Here is a 16,140-nt window from a genome sequence, read left to right as displayed (position 1 = left end):
CCACATTATTTGGTTGTTTTGGGAACAAAAACAATAGGAAAGGTTCAGAAGTGTGGAGCATGAGTTCCGCATGCTTTGTGACGACAACAAAAATCAACGAGCCACAATCTCTGCTGGTTTGCTTGCTCGTCACCGTTCAATTCATGGACACAAGGAACGATTTCTTTACCGAATCGTTACTGGCGACGAAAAATGGTGCCTGTACATCAATATGAACCAGCGTAAGGAATGGCTTAGCCAAGGTAAACAAATGACCCCGCGCATGAAACAAGATCTTCATCCGTGTAAAAAGATGTTGTGCGTATGGTGGGAGAGCTTGGTTGAATGAATTTTTCGAGTCTACACCAGGTGATTTCTACCAACAAAATATTGAAAACCTTATTGAACGTTGGAAATAAGTTGTAAACTACAAGGGAGAATACATTTATAAGTATTGGTGCTCCGAATTGTGCGTTGCGTGCCATATAGTAAAGCACATGAAAAGCATGCTTTTTCACGGTCACTTAACGTGTTAGTTTTGCGGTTACGTGAGGCACTGCATGCATTGGTCTTTATTCTTACAGCAGAGAAGTCATTAATTATAATTGTCGGAGTCGGAGTCGGTGCATTGTTTGCCGACTCCGACTCCATGTACTCGAAATTTCCTCCGACTCCTCGACTCCGACTCCATAGCCCTGGACACAATTCCATGGTACAGGTAGCAGTGCCACTTAAACACTCATTAATTCCTGTGGTAGAAATGCCACTTATATTCATAATAATGTCTGCGGTAGTCGTGCCACTTATACTATAACAATGGCCGAAGAAGCAGTGTCGCTTATGCTCAGAATATGGCAACAGTAGCAGTGTTGCTTCTACCCATAATAATCCCCATGGTAGCAGTGCCGATTACAAATAATAATGCGCATGGTAGCAGTACATCTTATACATAATAATGCACATGGTAGCAGTGCCACTTAAACACATAATAAATACCCACAGTAGCAGCGCCGCTTATTTCACAAATTAATGCGCATGGTAGCAGTAACGCTTCTTCCCATAATAATCCCCATGGTAGCAGTGCTACATATACACATAATAAATGCCCACGGTATTATTACCCATAATAATACCCATGGTAACAGTGCCACATATACACATAATAAATGCACACGTTAGCAGTGCCACTTATACCTGTAATAATGTGCATGGTAGCAGTGCCACTTATACTGATAATGATACACACAGTAGCAGTGCCTCATATATAATAATGCACACGGTAGCAGACCTTTTATACATAGGAGGTCATTCTAGTTCACATGCAAAGCTGAAAAAAAAATTTGCAGCTTGCGTGTGCTTTAAACGCCGCCAGCATGAACACCGCCCCCCACTCTCACGTGGAGTTCCCTCGCACAAATGTAAAGATATGCATCTCGGGAGATATACCGTAACCAATGTGCTAGGTATACCTTAAATAATGTCGAATTGGAAAAGGACCTAGAAGTCCAAATTGACAATAAACTGGGGTGCAGTGCTTAATGTCAGGTAGCAGCAAATAAAGCAAATAAGATACTAGCCTGTATAAAAGGGGCATTAAATCTTGGGATGTCAATTTAATCTTACCATTGTACAGGGCACTTTTTGTTGAGAAAACTACATCAGCTGAGATTTAATTACACTGGAGGGACAGCAGGCGGTGCAGTCACATTTGTGTGTCTTACAGTCTGTGATGTATGTATATACTTGTTTGTTGTTGTTTCCTGTGTCTGAAGGTTACATGAAGGAGAAAGAGAGATGCAGCATGCAGTGAAAGTTATTCATGTACAGTTACCTTGTTCTCATTACAAGTTCATGTTATGACCAGTTCCAGTTTATATAAAACCAATCATACCACAAAGACCTTTCCAGTGTGTGTCTACTGAATGAAGCTTGATACTGAAGTCTGAAGGTGATCCTGACTGCGTGGGTAAAACTCAATTGCCAACACTTTTTAGACCTCATCTGGAATTTGGAGTGCAAATCTGGGCTCCACACTACAAAAAAAGACATTGTAGAACTGGAAAAAAGTCCAAAGAAGGGCAACCAAACTAATAAAAGTTATGGAGACCTTAGGCTATGAGGAAAGACTAGCCAAACTGGGAAAGGAGTGACATACTTAACATGTACAAATATATTAAGGGCAATTGCAGTGAACTGTCAGGCAGCCTATTTACTTTGAAATGAGTTATTAGGACACGAGGGCATGCACTTACACTGGAGGGGAGAAGGTTTAGAACACTTAGAAGGAAAAGCTTTTTAATGGCCAAGGAAGTAAAATTATGGAACTCTCTTCCATGTGAGCTGGTGTTGGCAGATGCAATAAAGTAATTTAAATTAACCCCTTCCTGACAGAGCCAGTTTTTGCGTTCCTGACAGAGCCCTTTTTTTCAAATCTGACATGTATCACTTAAGTGGGGATAACTTTTTTTTGCTTTTACTTATCCCAGTGATTTTGAGATTGTTTTTTCGTGACACATTGTACTTCAAATTAGTGGTAAATTTGGGTCGATACAGTCTGTGTTTTTTTGTGAAAAATACCAAAATGTCGTGAAAAAATGGAAAATTTTGCAATTTGCAAAATGTTAAATTTTCTGCTTGTGAGACAAATAATCATACCACTCAAAATCGTTAATAACTAACATAGACCATATGTCTACTTTATGTTTCCATCATAATTTCAACTTCCTTTTAATTTTTTTGGACACTAGGAGGCTTACAATATGAATAGCAAATTCTCAAATTTTCAAGAAAATTTCAAACACTGATTTTTTTAGGGACCAGTTCAGTTCTGATGTGACTTTGAGGGACTTGTATGTGAGACACCCCCATAAATGATACCATTTCAAAAACTGCACCCCTCACAGTATTCAAAACAGCATTTTGGAAGTTTGTTAACCCTTTAGGTGTTTCACAGGAATTAAAACAAAGTGTAGGTGAAATTTCAAAATTTCATTTTTTTTGCAGATTTGCAATTTTAATACATTTTTTTAAGGAACACAGTACATTTTACTAGAGAAATGTGACTAAAAATTGATTCCCCCAATTCTTTTGTTTTCATAAATATCCTATATGTGGCCCTAGTGTGCACGTTGACCAAACCACAGGCTTCATAATAGAAGGAGCACCTACTTGATTTTGGAGCCTCATTTTTATGAGATTATTTTTTAGGCACCATGTAGGTTTCTAGGCACCATAAGATGCTAAAATTTAGGAACCCCCCCACAAGTGACCCCATTTTGCAAACTACACCCCTCAGGGAATTCATCTAGGGGTATAGTGTACACTTCAAACCCCCAGGGGTTTCACCAATTGTGGTACAACTGGGCAGTGAAAATGAAAAATTAAATATTTTACACAAAAATGCAGTTCTGGCTCAAAATTTTTCATTTTCAGAAGGTATGAAGGAGAAAAAGCACCCCAAAATCTGTGCCCCAATTTCTCCCGAGTACGGCAATGCCTCACATGTGACCAAAAAATACCATTTGGGTGCATGGCAGGACTCAGAAAGGAAGGAGTGATTTTTGGATTCTGCAGCTCAGATTCTGGTGGAATGTTGGTGGGTGCTATGTTGCATTAGCAAGACCCCCCAAGCACCAATACAGTGGAACCCCCCCACAAGTGACCCCATTTTGCAAACTACACCCCTCAGGGAATTCATCTAGGGGTATAGTGTACATTTCAAACCCCCAGGGGTTTCACCAATTATGATACAACTGGGCAGTGAAAATGAAAAATTAAATTTTTTTACACAAAAATGCAGTTCTGGCTCAAAATTTTTCATTTTCACAAGGAATGAAGGAGACAAAGCACCCCAAAATCTGTGCCCCAATTTCTCCCGAGTATGGCAATGCCTCATATGTGACCAAAAAATACCAGTTGGGTGCATGGCAGGACTCAGAAGGGAAGGAGTGATTTTTGGTGGTGGAATGTTGGTGGGTGCTATGTCGCATTAGCAAGACCCCCAAAGCACCAATACAGTGGAACCCCCCCACAAGTGACCCCATTTTGCAAACTACACCCCTCAGGGAATTCATCTAGGGGTATAGTGTACATTTCAAACCCCCAGGGGTTTCACCAATTTTGATACAACTGGGCAGTGAAAATGAAAAATTACATTTTTTTACACAAAAATGCAGTTCTGGCTCAAAATTTTTCATTTTCAGAAGGTATGAAGGAGAAAAAGCACCCCAAAATCTGTGCCCCAATGCTCCCGAGTACGGCAATGCCTCACTTGTGACCAAAAAATACCATTTGGGCGCATGGCAGGACTCAGAAGGGAAGGAGTGATTTTTGGATTTTGCAGCTCAGATTCTGGTGGAATTTTGGTGGGTGCTATGTCGCATTAGCAAGACCCCCCAAGCACCAATACAGTGGAACCCCCCCACAAGTGACCCCATTTTGCAAACTACACCCCTCAGGGAATTCATCTAGGGGTATAGTGTACATTTCAAACCCCCAGGGGTTTCACCAATTTTGATACAACTGGTCTGTGCAAATGCAAAATTACATTTTTTACACAAAAATGCAGTTCTGGCTCAAAATTTTTCATTTTCACAAGGAATGAAGGAGACAAAGCACCCCAAAATCTGTGCCCCAATTTCTCCCGAGTACGGCAATGCCTCACATGTGACCAAAAAATACCATTTGGGTGCATGGCAGGACTCAGAAAGGAAGGAGGGATTTTTGGATTTTGCAGCTCAGATTCTGGTGGAATGTTGGTGAGTGCTATGTTGCATTAGCAAGACCCCCCAAGCACCAATACAGTGGAAGCCCCCCACAAGTGACCCCATTTTGCAAACTACACCCCTCAGGGAATTCATCTAGGGGTATAGTGTACATTTCAAACCCCCAGGGGTTTCACCAATTATGATACAACTGGGCAGTGAAAATGAAAAATTACATTTTTTTACACAAAAATGCAGTTCTGGCTCAAAATTTTTCATTTTCACAAGGAATGAAGGAGACAAAGCACCCCAAAATCTGTGCCCCAATTTCTCCCGAGTATGGCAATGCCTCATATGTGACCAAAAAATACCAGTTGGGTGCATGGCAGGACTCAGAAGGGAAGGAGTGATTTTTGGTGGTGGAATGTTGGTGGGTGCTATGTCGCATTAGCAAGACCCCCAAAGCACCAATACAGTGGAACCCCCCCACAAGTGACCCCATTTTGCAAACTACACCCCTCAGGGAATTCATCTAGGGGTATAGTGTACATTTCAAACCCCCAGGGGTTTCACCAATTTTGATACAACTGGGCAGTGAAAATTAAAAATTACATTTTTTTACACAAAAATGCAGTTCTGGCTCAAAATTTTTCATTTTCAGAAGGTATGAAGGAGAAAAAGCACCCCAAAATCTGTGCCGCAATTTCTCCCGAGTACGGCAATGCCTCACATGTGACCAAAAAATACCATTTGGGCGCATGGCAGGACTCAGAAGGGAAGGAGTGATTTTTGGATTTTGCAGCTCAGATTCTGGTGGAATTTTGGTGGGTGCTATGTCGCATTAGCAAGACCCCCCAAGCACCAATACAGTGGAACCCCCCCACAAGTGACCCCATTTTGCAAACTACACCCCTCAGGGACTTCATCTAGGGGTATAGTGTACATTTCAAACCCCCAGGGGTTTCACCAATTTTGATACAACTGGGCTGTGCAAATGCAAAATTACATTTTTTACACAAAAATGCAGTTCTGGCTCAAAATTTTTCATTTTCACAAGGAATGAAGGAGACAAAGCACCCCAAAATCTGTGCCCCAATTTCTCCCGAGTACGGCAATGCCTCACATGTGACCAAAAAATACCATTTGGGTGCATGGCAGGACTCAGAAAGGAAGGAGGGATTTTTGGATTTTGCAGCTCAGATTCTGGTGGAATGTTGGTGGGTGCTATGTTGCATTAGCAAGACCCCCCAAGCACCAATACAGTAGAAGCCCCCCACAAGTGACCCCATTTTGCAAACTACACCCCTCAGGGAATTCATCTAGGGGTATAGTGTACATTTCAAACCCCCAGGGGTTTCACCAATTATGATACAACTGGGCAGTGAAAATGAAAAATTACATTTTTTTACACAAAAATGCAGTTCTGGCTCAAAATTTTTCATTTTCACAAGGAATGAAGGAGACAAAGCACCCCAAAATCTGTGCCCCAATTTCTCCCGAGTATGGCAATGCCTCATATGTGACCAAAAAATACCAGTTGGGTGCATGGCAGGACTCAGAAGGGAAGGAGTGATTTTTGGTGGTGGAATGTTGGTGGGTGCTATGTCGCATTAGCAAGACCCCCAAAGCACCAATACAGTGGAACCCCCCCACAAGTGACCCCATTTTGCAAACTACACCCCTCAGGGAATTCATCTAGGGGTATAGTGTACATTTCAAACCCCCAGGGGTTTCACCAATTTTGATACAACTGGGCAGTGAAAATGAAAAATTACATTTTTTTACACAAAAATGCAGTTCTGGCTCAAAATTTTTCATTTTCAGAAGGTATGAAGGAGAAAAAGCACCCCAAAATCTGTGCCCCAATTTCTCCCGAGTACGGCAATGCCTCATGTGTGACCAAAAAGTGTCAGGACTCAGAAGGGAAGGAGTGATATTTGGATTTTGCAGCACAAATTCTGGTGGAATGTTGGTGGGTGCTATGTCGCATTAGCAAGACCCCCAAAGCACCAATACAGTGGAACCCCCCCACAAGTGACCCCATTTTGCAAACTACACCCCTCAGGGAATTCATCTAGGGGTATAGTGTACATTTCAAACCCCCAGGGGTTTCACCAATTTTGATACAACTGGTGAGTGAAAATGAAAAATTACATTTTTTTACACAAAAATGCAGTTCTGGCTCAAAATTTTTCATTTTCAGAAGGTATGAAGGAGAAAAAGAACCCCAAAATCTGTGCCCCAATTTCTCCCGAGTACGGCAATGCCTCATGTGTGACCAAAAAGTGGCAGGACTCAGAAGGGAAGGAGTGATATTTGGATTTTGCAGCACAAATTCTGGTGGAATGTTGGTGGGTGCTATGTCGCATTAGCAAGACCCCCAAAGCACCAATACAGTGGAACCCCCCCACAAGTGACCCCATTTTGCAAACTACACCCCTCAGGGAATTCATCTAGGGGTATAGTGTACATTTCAAACCCCCAGGGGTTTCACCAATTTTGATACAACTGGGCAGTGAAAATGAAAAATTAAATTTTTTTACACAAAAATGCAGTTCTGGCTCAAAATTTCTCATTTTCAGAAGGTATGAAGGAGAAAAAGCACCTCAAAATCTGTGCCCCAATTTCTCCCGAGTACGGCAATGCCTCACATGTGACCAAAAAATACCAGTTGGGTGCATGGCAAGACTCAGAAGGGAAGGAGTGATTTTTGGATTTTGCGCCTCAGATTCTGGTGGAATGAATGGTGGGTGCTATGTGGCATTAGCAAGACCCCCGAAGCACGGTGAAATGATGAACCTAAAAATCCATAGATGTGTGGTATATTTTAAAACACTCCTTTATACATAGGCCGGGTTTGTCGGGGCAAGTGTCACACTGGAAAATAGTTTGCTTTCTAATTCCCTTTTTATAGCAAACTTTGCACCTTTTTTGTGTCCTGCCCTTTTTTCCAGTGGAGGGGATTTCATCAGGAAAATGCTGCCCTGGTACAATACGGGGGCCAGTACTAGAAGTACTGGGGCCCTCTGCCTGCTGGTTCCCAAATACTAGGCCCTTTATGACTTCCTCTTGAAAGTGCATAAATGTCCCCCTCTGGCCGGTAGAACGGAATAGCACGTAAGCGTTATACAGTGCCATCTGGATGATATACACGGCCAGCTTCTTGTACCAGATTTTTGTTTTCCGCAGGGCACTGTACGGCTTCAGTACCTGATCTGAAAGATCCACTCCGCCCATGTACCTATTGTAATCCAGGATACAATTAGGTTTGGAGGTGTGGGTACTGGTACCTCGTACAGGGACGGAGGTGGTACTGTCTCCGTGAATTGTTGTCAGTATAAGGACATCCCTCTTGTCCTTATATTTGACCAACAACATATTTTCGGTGCATATTCCCCTGCTTTCACCCCTTCTCATTACTTGGGCAATGTGCGTTTTTGGGAGGCCTCTTTGGTTCTTGCGCACAGTACCGCAAGCTGCTGTACCTCTTGAACCAAGGGCCTTAAACAGGGGGATGCTGGTGTAAAAGTTATCCACATAGAGGTGATAACCTTTATCCAGGAAGGGGTGCACTAAATCCCAGACAATTTTTCCACTAACACCTACGAGGGAGGGGGGGCATTCTGGCGGTTCAATTCTTGAATCCTTCCCTTCATATACCCTAAACCTGTGGGTGTACCCTGAGGTGCTTTCACACAGCTTATACATTTTTATGCCATACCTTGCCCTCTTACTGGGAAGGTACTGGCGGAATTTAACCCTTCCTTTAAAATGTATAAGGGACTCGTCTATGCAAATGAATTTATCTGGGATGTACATCTCTTCAAATTTGGCACTGAAATGATCAATGACCGGCCTGACTTTGAATAGCCGGTCAAAGGTGGGATCATCTCTGGGTGGGCACTGTGCATTATCGTTGTAATGCAAAAATTTAAGGATCGTCTCAAATCGAGCCCGGGGCATGGCCATACGGTAAAATGGGGTGCTGTACAGAACATCTGTACTCCAATATTGCCTAATTTCTGGCTTTTTTACTATGCCCATATGAAACACCAGACCCCAAAACGTCATCATCTCTACTGCATCTACAGGGGTCCACCTAGCAAATGATGACGTGGGGTTTTGAGCAATAAACTGCTGGGCATATAAATTAGTTTGGTCCACAATTAAATTTATAAAATCATCAGAGAAAAATAATTTGAAAAAGTCAATTTCTCTGAGACCTGTGGAATCAAATTGGATTCCTGGCATGGCCAAAAACTCAGGAACCTGGGGCTCAAAATTGTCTGGTGGTGGGGTCCATACGAGATCAATTATTGGGGGGGGGTCTCAGCTGCTCTACGGGGGCGTCTTTGAGGGGGTCCCTCATCACTAGAGGAGGAAGAGGAGCTTAAGATGAATCCTTCAAATTCCCCGCTTGCCTCACTGGCTGTGTCAGAATCAGAGGCAAGCATGGCATATGCCTCCTCCGCTGAATACATTCTTCTGGATGACTGGGATGACATTTGGGATGACATTTGGGATGACATTTGGGATGCCATTTTTATTTTTGTGTTACTGGTAGTGAAATGTTTCAACACGTGTATAGTGTAGGGGGGGGTACAAACTTTATTTCAACCCGGGGGGTATGTAGTGTGTAGTGTGTATGTAGTGCAGAAAAAAAAAAATACTTTATACAGGAATTTGATCCCAATAAAAAAAAAAAAATTGAAGGGGTTAAAAAAAAAAAAAAAAGCTCCTGCGCCAAAAATTGAGCACAGATGTTGGTCAGTAACGTCCGTCACTGAACAGCGCTCAAAGGCAACAGGAATTTGATAAAAAAAAAAAAATAGATCAACCCTGTGCCGAAAAAGCTGATCAGTGATGTACGTCACTGATCAGCGCACAGTGGCCACAGGACACCCACAAAATCACAGTGTGTGTAAAAAAAAAATTAAAAAAAGACCCCACAGCAGCCTCAAAAAAAAAAAAGGTGATCAGTGATGCAACACTGATTACCAGTGAGGGGCAGCAGGTGCACAACCTTTGGTGCAACTGACAGTGCAACTGGCAGCAACTGACAGGTATATATATAAAAAAAAAAACCCTGCGCCCCCAAAAAGTTGCTGATCAGCACAGATATACTGATCAGCACAAAAGGGGGGGTAGCAGACACAAAATATACACTCTCTATCACTCTCTGTCACTATCTCTCTCTATCTCTCACTATCTATCACTATCTATCACTCTAGGACACTGCAGCAGCAGCACTGACAGTTATATGTATAAAAAAAAACCTGCACCCCCAAAAAGGGGGGGTAGCAGACACAAAATATACACTCTCTATCACTCTCTGTCACTATCTCTCTCTATCTCTCACTATCTATCACTATCTATCACTCTATGACACTGCAGCAGCAGCACTGACAGTTATATATATAAAAAAAAAACCTGCACCCCCAAAAAGGGGGGGTAGCAGACACAAATCTCTCTATCTCTCACTATCTATCACTATCTATCACTATCTATCACTATCTATCACTCTATGACACTGCAGCAGCAGCACTGACAGTTATTTATATATAAAAAACCCCTGCACCCCCAAAAAGGGGGGGTAGCAGACACAAAATATAGCTCTCTCTGTCACTATCTCTCTATCTCTCTCTATCTCTCTCTCTATCTCTCTATCTCTCTATCACACTGCAGCAGCAGCAGGAAGTCCCAAGAAGTCAGATCCAGGAAGCGTCCAGCACGCTACAAGCAGTGATCAGGTAATCAGGTAAGGTATTTGCAAGGATCAGGTAAGTATTAGCAAGGATCAGGTCAGTATCACGGCAGATAGGCACGGTGACCGCTCTGCACGCTATTCCAGACCGGAATGGCGTCTGCAGCGCAGTCACCGTTAGTTTAAATGTCGCGCCTTGGCTGTGATTGGTCCGTGGGTCCCACGGACCAATCACAGCCTTGGGGGCAGGTGGGGTGAGGGTGGGGTGAGGTGTCATCGTCACCGATGACCCCCTCATGCCCCCTGATGCCCGGCGGTGATTGACACCTGTGTTACCGAGCGTCTGATTCGCTGGTAACACAGGAAAACACTGTGAATGGCTGTTCACACTGAACAGCCAATCACAGCGATCGCCGACGGGGGGGCGGCATCGCAGCCCCCCCTGGGCATGCAGGGACATGTCTGCTGTCAGGGACAGCAGACATCGTCCCTCTGTCACTGCGTCTCGAGACGCAGTGACAGTTTAAAGTCATGACGTACATTTATGCCATGTGTCGGGAAGTACATCCCGGCCATGACGTAAATGTACGTCAAATGTCGGGAAGGGGTTAAGGCTAGACAATCATTTATTAGACAAAAACATCCAGGGATATAACCGGTAATCAAAGGTTAAACTTGATGGTCTTTTTTCAACCTACACTACTTTGTAACTATGTATATGTAACTTGTGAGCACTCATTATTTACTCACACGTTTTAAAAGATCCACAGGTGGAGCTAATTACTTTAATTGTGGTTCTGTGTGGAGAATTGGAAAATGTAAACTGTTGGTGGTCCTGAGGACCGAGGTTGAGAACCACTGGTTTATAAGGTGCTATTGAACTGCTGTGGCACCATAACTATAGTATAATAAGAATAATCTTTATCAATACTTGACACATTTGACACCTTTATTAATTAGTTCAATATGTGCAGATTGGGGTTATTAATGCAGAGTGCACCACACCCAGTAATGCCTCTATTTGCCAACATACTTGCTTACTTTTGAAAACTAGAATCAGAGAGCTCCACAGTATGCCGTGAAAGGGACATGTCATACTCCTCTCAAAGGCTAGCTCAATATGTAGGCGTCTCTATGCTTAAATCATAGGTTCCCAAACACGGTCCTCAAAGCACCCCAACGGTCCAGGTATTAAGTATATCCATGCTTGGCCACAGGTGACTTAATTAGTAACTCAGTCAGTCTGATTTAACCATCTGTGCTGAGCCATGGATATACCTAAAACCTGGACCGTTGGGGTGCCTTGAGGACTGCGTTTGGGAACCTCTGGCTTAAATGCTTTTTGCTAAATATTTCTATATAACATTTAAAAAAATATATTTTTTGGGAAGTTCTGCAAGTGTTGCGCAATGCCTACAGTAAGGAATTTCTTGTTTTGAATTATTTGATGATATTTGGTGATATTTATTGTCTTCTCACTCAGCACAGTATATATGATATAGTATATATGGTATATATGATAATGTGATGTCTGTGCACTAAATTCAAAATGTGATTTGACCATGTGTTAATTTATCCCTAAGCATATAAGTATTTTATTTTGGTGTATTATTTGCTACTGTATTTTATTGTGAACACTGGACAGTCTGCATCTTGCAGACACTACCTATATTTATTAGATGCGACGATTACCATTATAGCATAAACCAAACCATTACAGACACCTGGGGGCATATGTAATAGGGTCCAAGTTTGTCAGAGGTATGGATGCTGCTTGATCTCATTTTTTTTAAAGTTGTAATCATTTATAAGACATGGTTTTGCCTTGTAAATAATTGCTGCTTTAAAAAACATCTGAGAACAGCCAACATCCTACACCTCTGCCAAATCACTGTATGGGAAGAGGTGGCTGGAAGGATCACCCAGAGTCCAGTTCTTGATCTTAATAATTTAAGGTGTCAATGTTGTACACCAAGAGGAGGATATTGATGAAGCTGGCGCAGAGGAGAATACTGACGAGGAGGATGCTGCTGATGATGCTGTGGTTTGCTTAAATGAGGCACCGGGCGAGACAGTTTTTGTCCATGGGATGCAAAATGCCGTCACCATGCCTGGTCAGAAGACCAAAAAATCCACCTCTTTGGTCTGGAATTATTTTTATCCAGATCCGGACAACAATTGTCTTACCATAGCTAGCTTATGTAATGCTGAAATAAGCAGTGGTAAGGCTGTTGGCCACCTAGTGACATTCTCGCTTATGCGCCACCTGAAGTTTGTTCATAAGTCACTGTTTAGTTCAGAAACTGTGGCTAGGACCGTCAGCAGTCCAGGGACAACTAAATCCCTTGATCCTTTTGTATCCAAGTGCATAAAAACCACACCAGCAAGTCAATCCTCATCAATTTCCTCCTCGATCCAGATCAGAGATAGTCCTGCAGGCCATGTCACCGGCATGACTGACTCCTCTTCTATCCACAATTCCTCCGGAGGATCCTGCAGTGCTACACCTACTGTTGCTGCTGGGAGGCGTTCATCATCCCAAAGGGGAAGTTTTAACACCACTACATCTTTCACTAAGAAATTTACCATACAACAGTCATTTGCGATGAGGACGAAGTATGGCAAAGGGGATAACTGCGGCCTTGACAGCTGTTGGGAAAGACATGTGTCCATTGTCTGCCATCAGTGGAATGGGATTTACATGATTAATGGGGTATTGTGTACCAAATCCCATCTAGATTCCACTTCACTAGGCAAGGGATACCCAGTATGAGACGTCCAAAAAAGTGTCCTCAGTGCCCTAAAAAATGCGGTTATACTCACTGTCCACTTAACTACAGACATGTGGAGAAGTGGTTCAAGGCAAACTAAGAACTATATGACTGGGACAACCCACTGGGTAGATGAATTGCCTTTTGCAGCAGCAGCATCTCTGAAATGCCAGTTCCTTCCAAGGCAGGCTATGCTGTGTATCACTGGTTTCAGTAAAAGGCACAAAGCTGACAACCTCTTAGAGAAACTGAGGGGAATAATTGCGCAGTGGCTTACCCCACTTAGACTCTCCTGGTGATTTGTGGTATCAGACAACGCCAGTAACATTGGACAATTTCCAACATGTGCCATGTTTTGCCCACACAATAAATTTGGTGGTGCAGCATTTCCTTAAAAGTGACAGGAGCGTGCAGGAGATGCTTGCGGTGGCCCTCAAAATTGCAGGACACTTTCGCCATTCTGTCAGTGCCTGCCAAAGGCTGGAGCGACATCAACTCCTGAACCTGCCCTGCCATCACCTCAAACAAGCGGGTGTGATGTGCTGAAACTCCACCCTCTATATGCTGCAGAGGATGGAGAAGCATCCATTCAAGCCTACACAGCCACCTACGATACAGGAAAATGAGTGGGATGCACCTGACTCAAGTGCAGTGGAGACTGATTAACATGTTGTGCAAGGTTCTCCTGCCTTTGAACTTGCCACACATGAAGTCAGTTCTGACACTGCCAGCTTGAGTCAGGTCATTCCCCTGATTAGGCAGTTGCAGAAGCAGTTGGAGAAAGTGAAGGAGGAGCTAAAGCGTTGCTATTCCACAAAGCATGTAGCTCTTGTGGATGAAGCCCTTAATACACTTTGCCAGGATACAAGGGTGGTCAGTGTATTAAATTCAGAGGAATACCTTCTGGCCACCATGCTCGATCCTTGGTTTAAAGCATATGTTGTGTCTCAGTTTCAGGCAGATACAAGTCTACAGCGGTGCAAAGACCTGCTGGCCAGGAGATTATCATCTGAAGTGGACCATGACACAGCAACAGCTCCTCCTTCATTTTCTCCAACACCTGTGGCTACGAGGAAACAGCTCAAATTTCGTACCCGACCCACAGGCCGTGATGCAGGGCAGGCAGGAGCGAGTTTGGACATCTGGTTTGGACTGAAGGACCAGCCAACAAATTCAGACATGTCTGCTGTCACTGCATATGATGCTGTCACCATTGAAAAAATGGTGGAGGATTACTTTGGTGACAGCATCCAAGTAGACAGTCCATACCTGTACTGGAAGGGGAAAAAAAGCAGTTTGGAGGCCCCTATACAAACTGGCTCTATTTAACCCCTACTCTGATAGAGGTTTTTAGTGCAGCCGGGAACCTGGCCAGCGAGTGGCGTAGGAAGTTGCTTCCACAAAATGTGGAGAAGAGGATGTTCATGAAGTACCCACTGAAGTGGGTGAGGAATCGGAGGATGAAGACGACATCCTGCATCTGTAAAGCCGGTTTGTACAGGCCAGGAGAGATGAAATGCTTCTTTTTTTGTGGGGGCCAAAACAAACCAATCATTTCAGCCACAGTTGTGTTGCAGACCCTGTTGCTGAAATGATTGGTTTGTCAAAGTGTGCATGTCCTATTTATGCAACATAAGGGTGGGAAGGCCCAAGGACAATTCCATCTTGCACCTCTTTTTTGGCATTATGTGCTCTTTGGGGTCTATTTTTTTCAAACTGCCATCCTGTCTGCCACTGCAGTGCCACTTCTAGATGGGCCACGTGTTTGTGCCGCCACTTGTGTGGCTTAGTAAAGTCATACAGCTACCTTGGTGCAACCTTTTGGCCTAAAAACAACATTGTGAGGTGTGAAGTATTCCGGATAGACTGGAAATGAGTACAAATTAATGTTATTGAGGTTAATCAGGGACGTGCAGTCAGGGGAGGCAGGGGAGGCAGAGCCTCACCTGTCATAAATGATAAAAAAAAAATACAAACAAAAAAATACAAACATATTTAAAACACATATACTGTGCAAGAAATATCTTATTTTTTTTTTTTTTATCATTTATGTGGTGGGACGCTGAGGAAGCTGGGAGGCAATGAGAGCGGTGCCTCCTGCTGATAATTGAATATTGTCAGCAGCGAGGGGCGGAGCTTAGGACGGGCACAAAAACAGTCAGAAAAGCCCGTTAGAAATCAATGGGGAAGCGGCAATTACACATCTGCCTCAGTGACAGGGATGTCACTGAGACAGATGTGATAGGACAGCGGGTACAGGCTGTCATACACTGACAGCCTGTATCCGCTCTCAGAGCCAGCCCTATCTGCCGGGATCAGAGCCTGCACTGCAGCAGCTGGTCCAGCCGAGGGGCACGCATAACCAGGACCCCCCCCAACCCCAGAAGGTATGACCTGCAAAATGTCGGGCATCGGCGGTGGTTGGAGTGGGCAGCGGGCGCGGCAGTGGCAGGCATTGGCGGCGGTGACAGCAGCGGGCATCTCCGGCGGGGGGAGCGGGAATCGTTCGCAGTGCAGGGCACATCACAGTCTGCATACAGAGCAGGGGCCGGTACAGTAACGTTCCTCGTCCTGTGTGCCAGCAGCTCGGGGGGAGCGCAGCATGAGGTTGCCGGGTGCATTCCTGATCTTCGGTAACTGCTGCGCCTGCAAGGTGATTGCAGGGGGGCCGAGGAAGGATGCATCAGGGAGAGATGAGATCCGTACTCTGGGCCTTATTTTGGTTCATTCTTTCTGACAAAATCCTTCTTAGATGGGCAAAACCATGTGCACTGCAGGGGGGCAGGTGTTACTTGTGCAGAGAGAATTAGATTTGGGTGGGGTTTTACTTCAAAGTGAGATCTATATTGCAGTGTAAAAATAAAGCAGTCAGTATTTACCCAGCACAGAAACAAAATAACTCACCCAAATCTAATTCTCTCTGCACATGTTACATTTGCCCCCCTGCAGCGCACATGGTTTTGTCCATCTAAGAAGGATTTTG

The sequence above is a fragment of the Crinia signifera genome, chromosome 2, assembly GCF_055691185.1.
Source record: "Crinia signifera chromosome 2, ASM5569118v1, whole genome shotgun sequence".
Taxonomy (NCBI): domain Eukaryota; kingdom Metazoa; phylum Chordata; class Amphibia; order Anura; family Myobatrachidae; genus Crinia; species Crinia signifera.
This window is presented reverse-complemented; position numbering follows the sequence as displayed.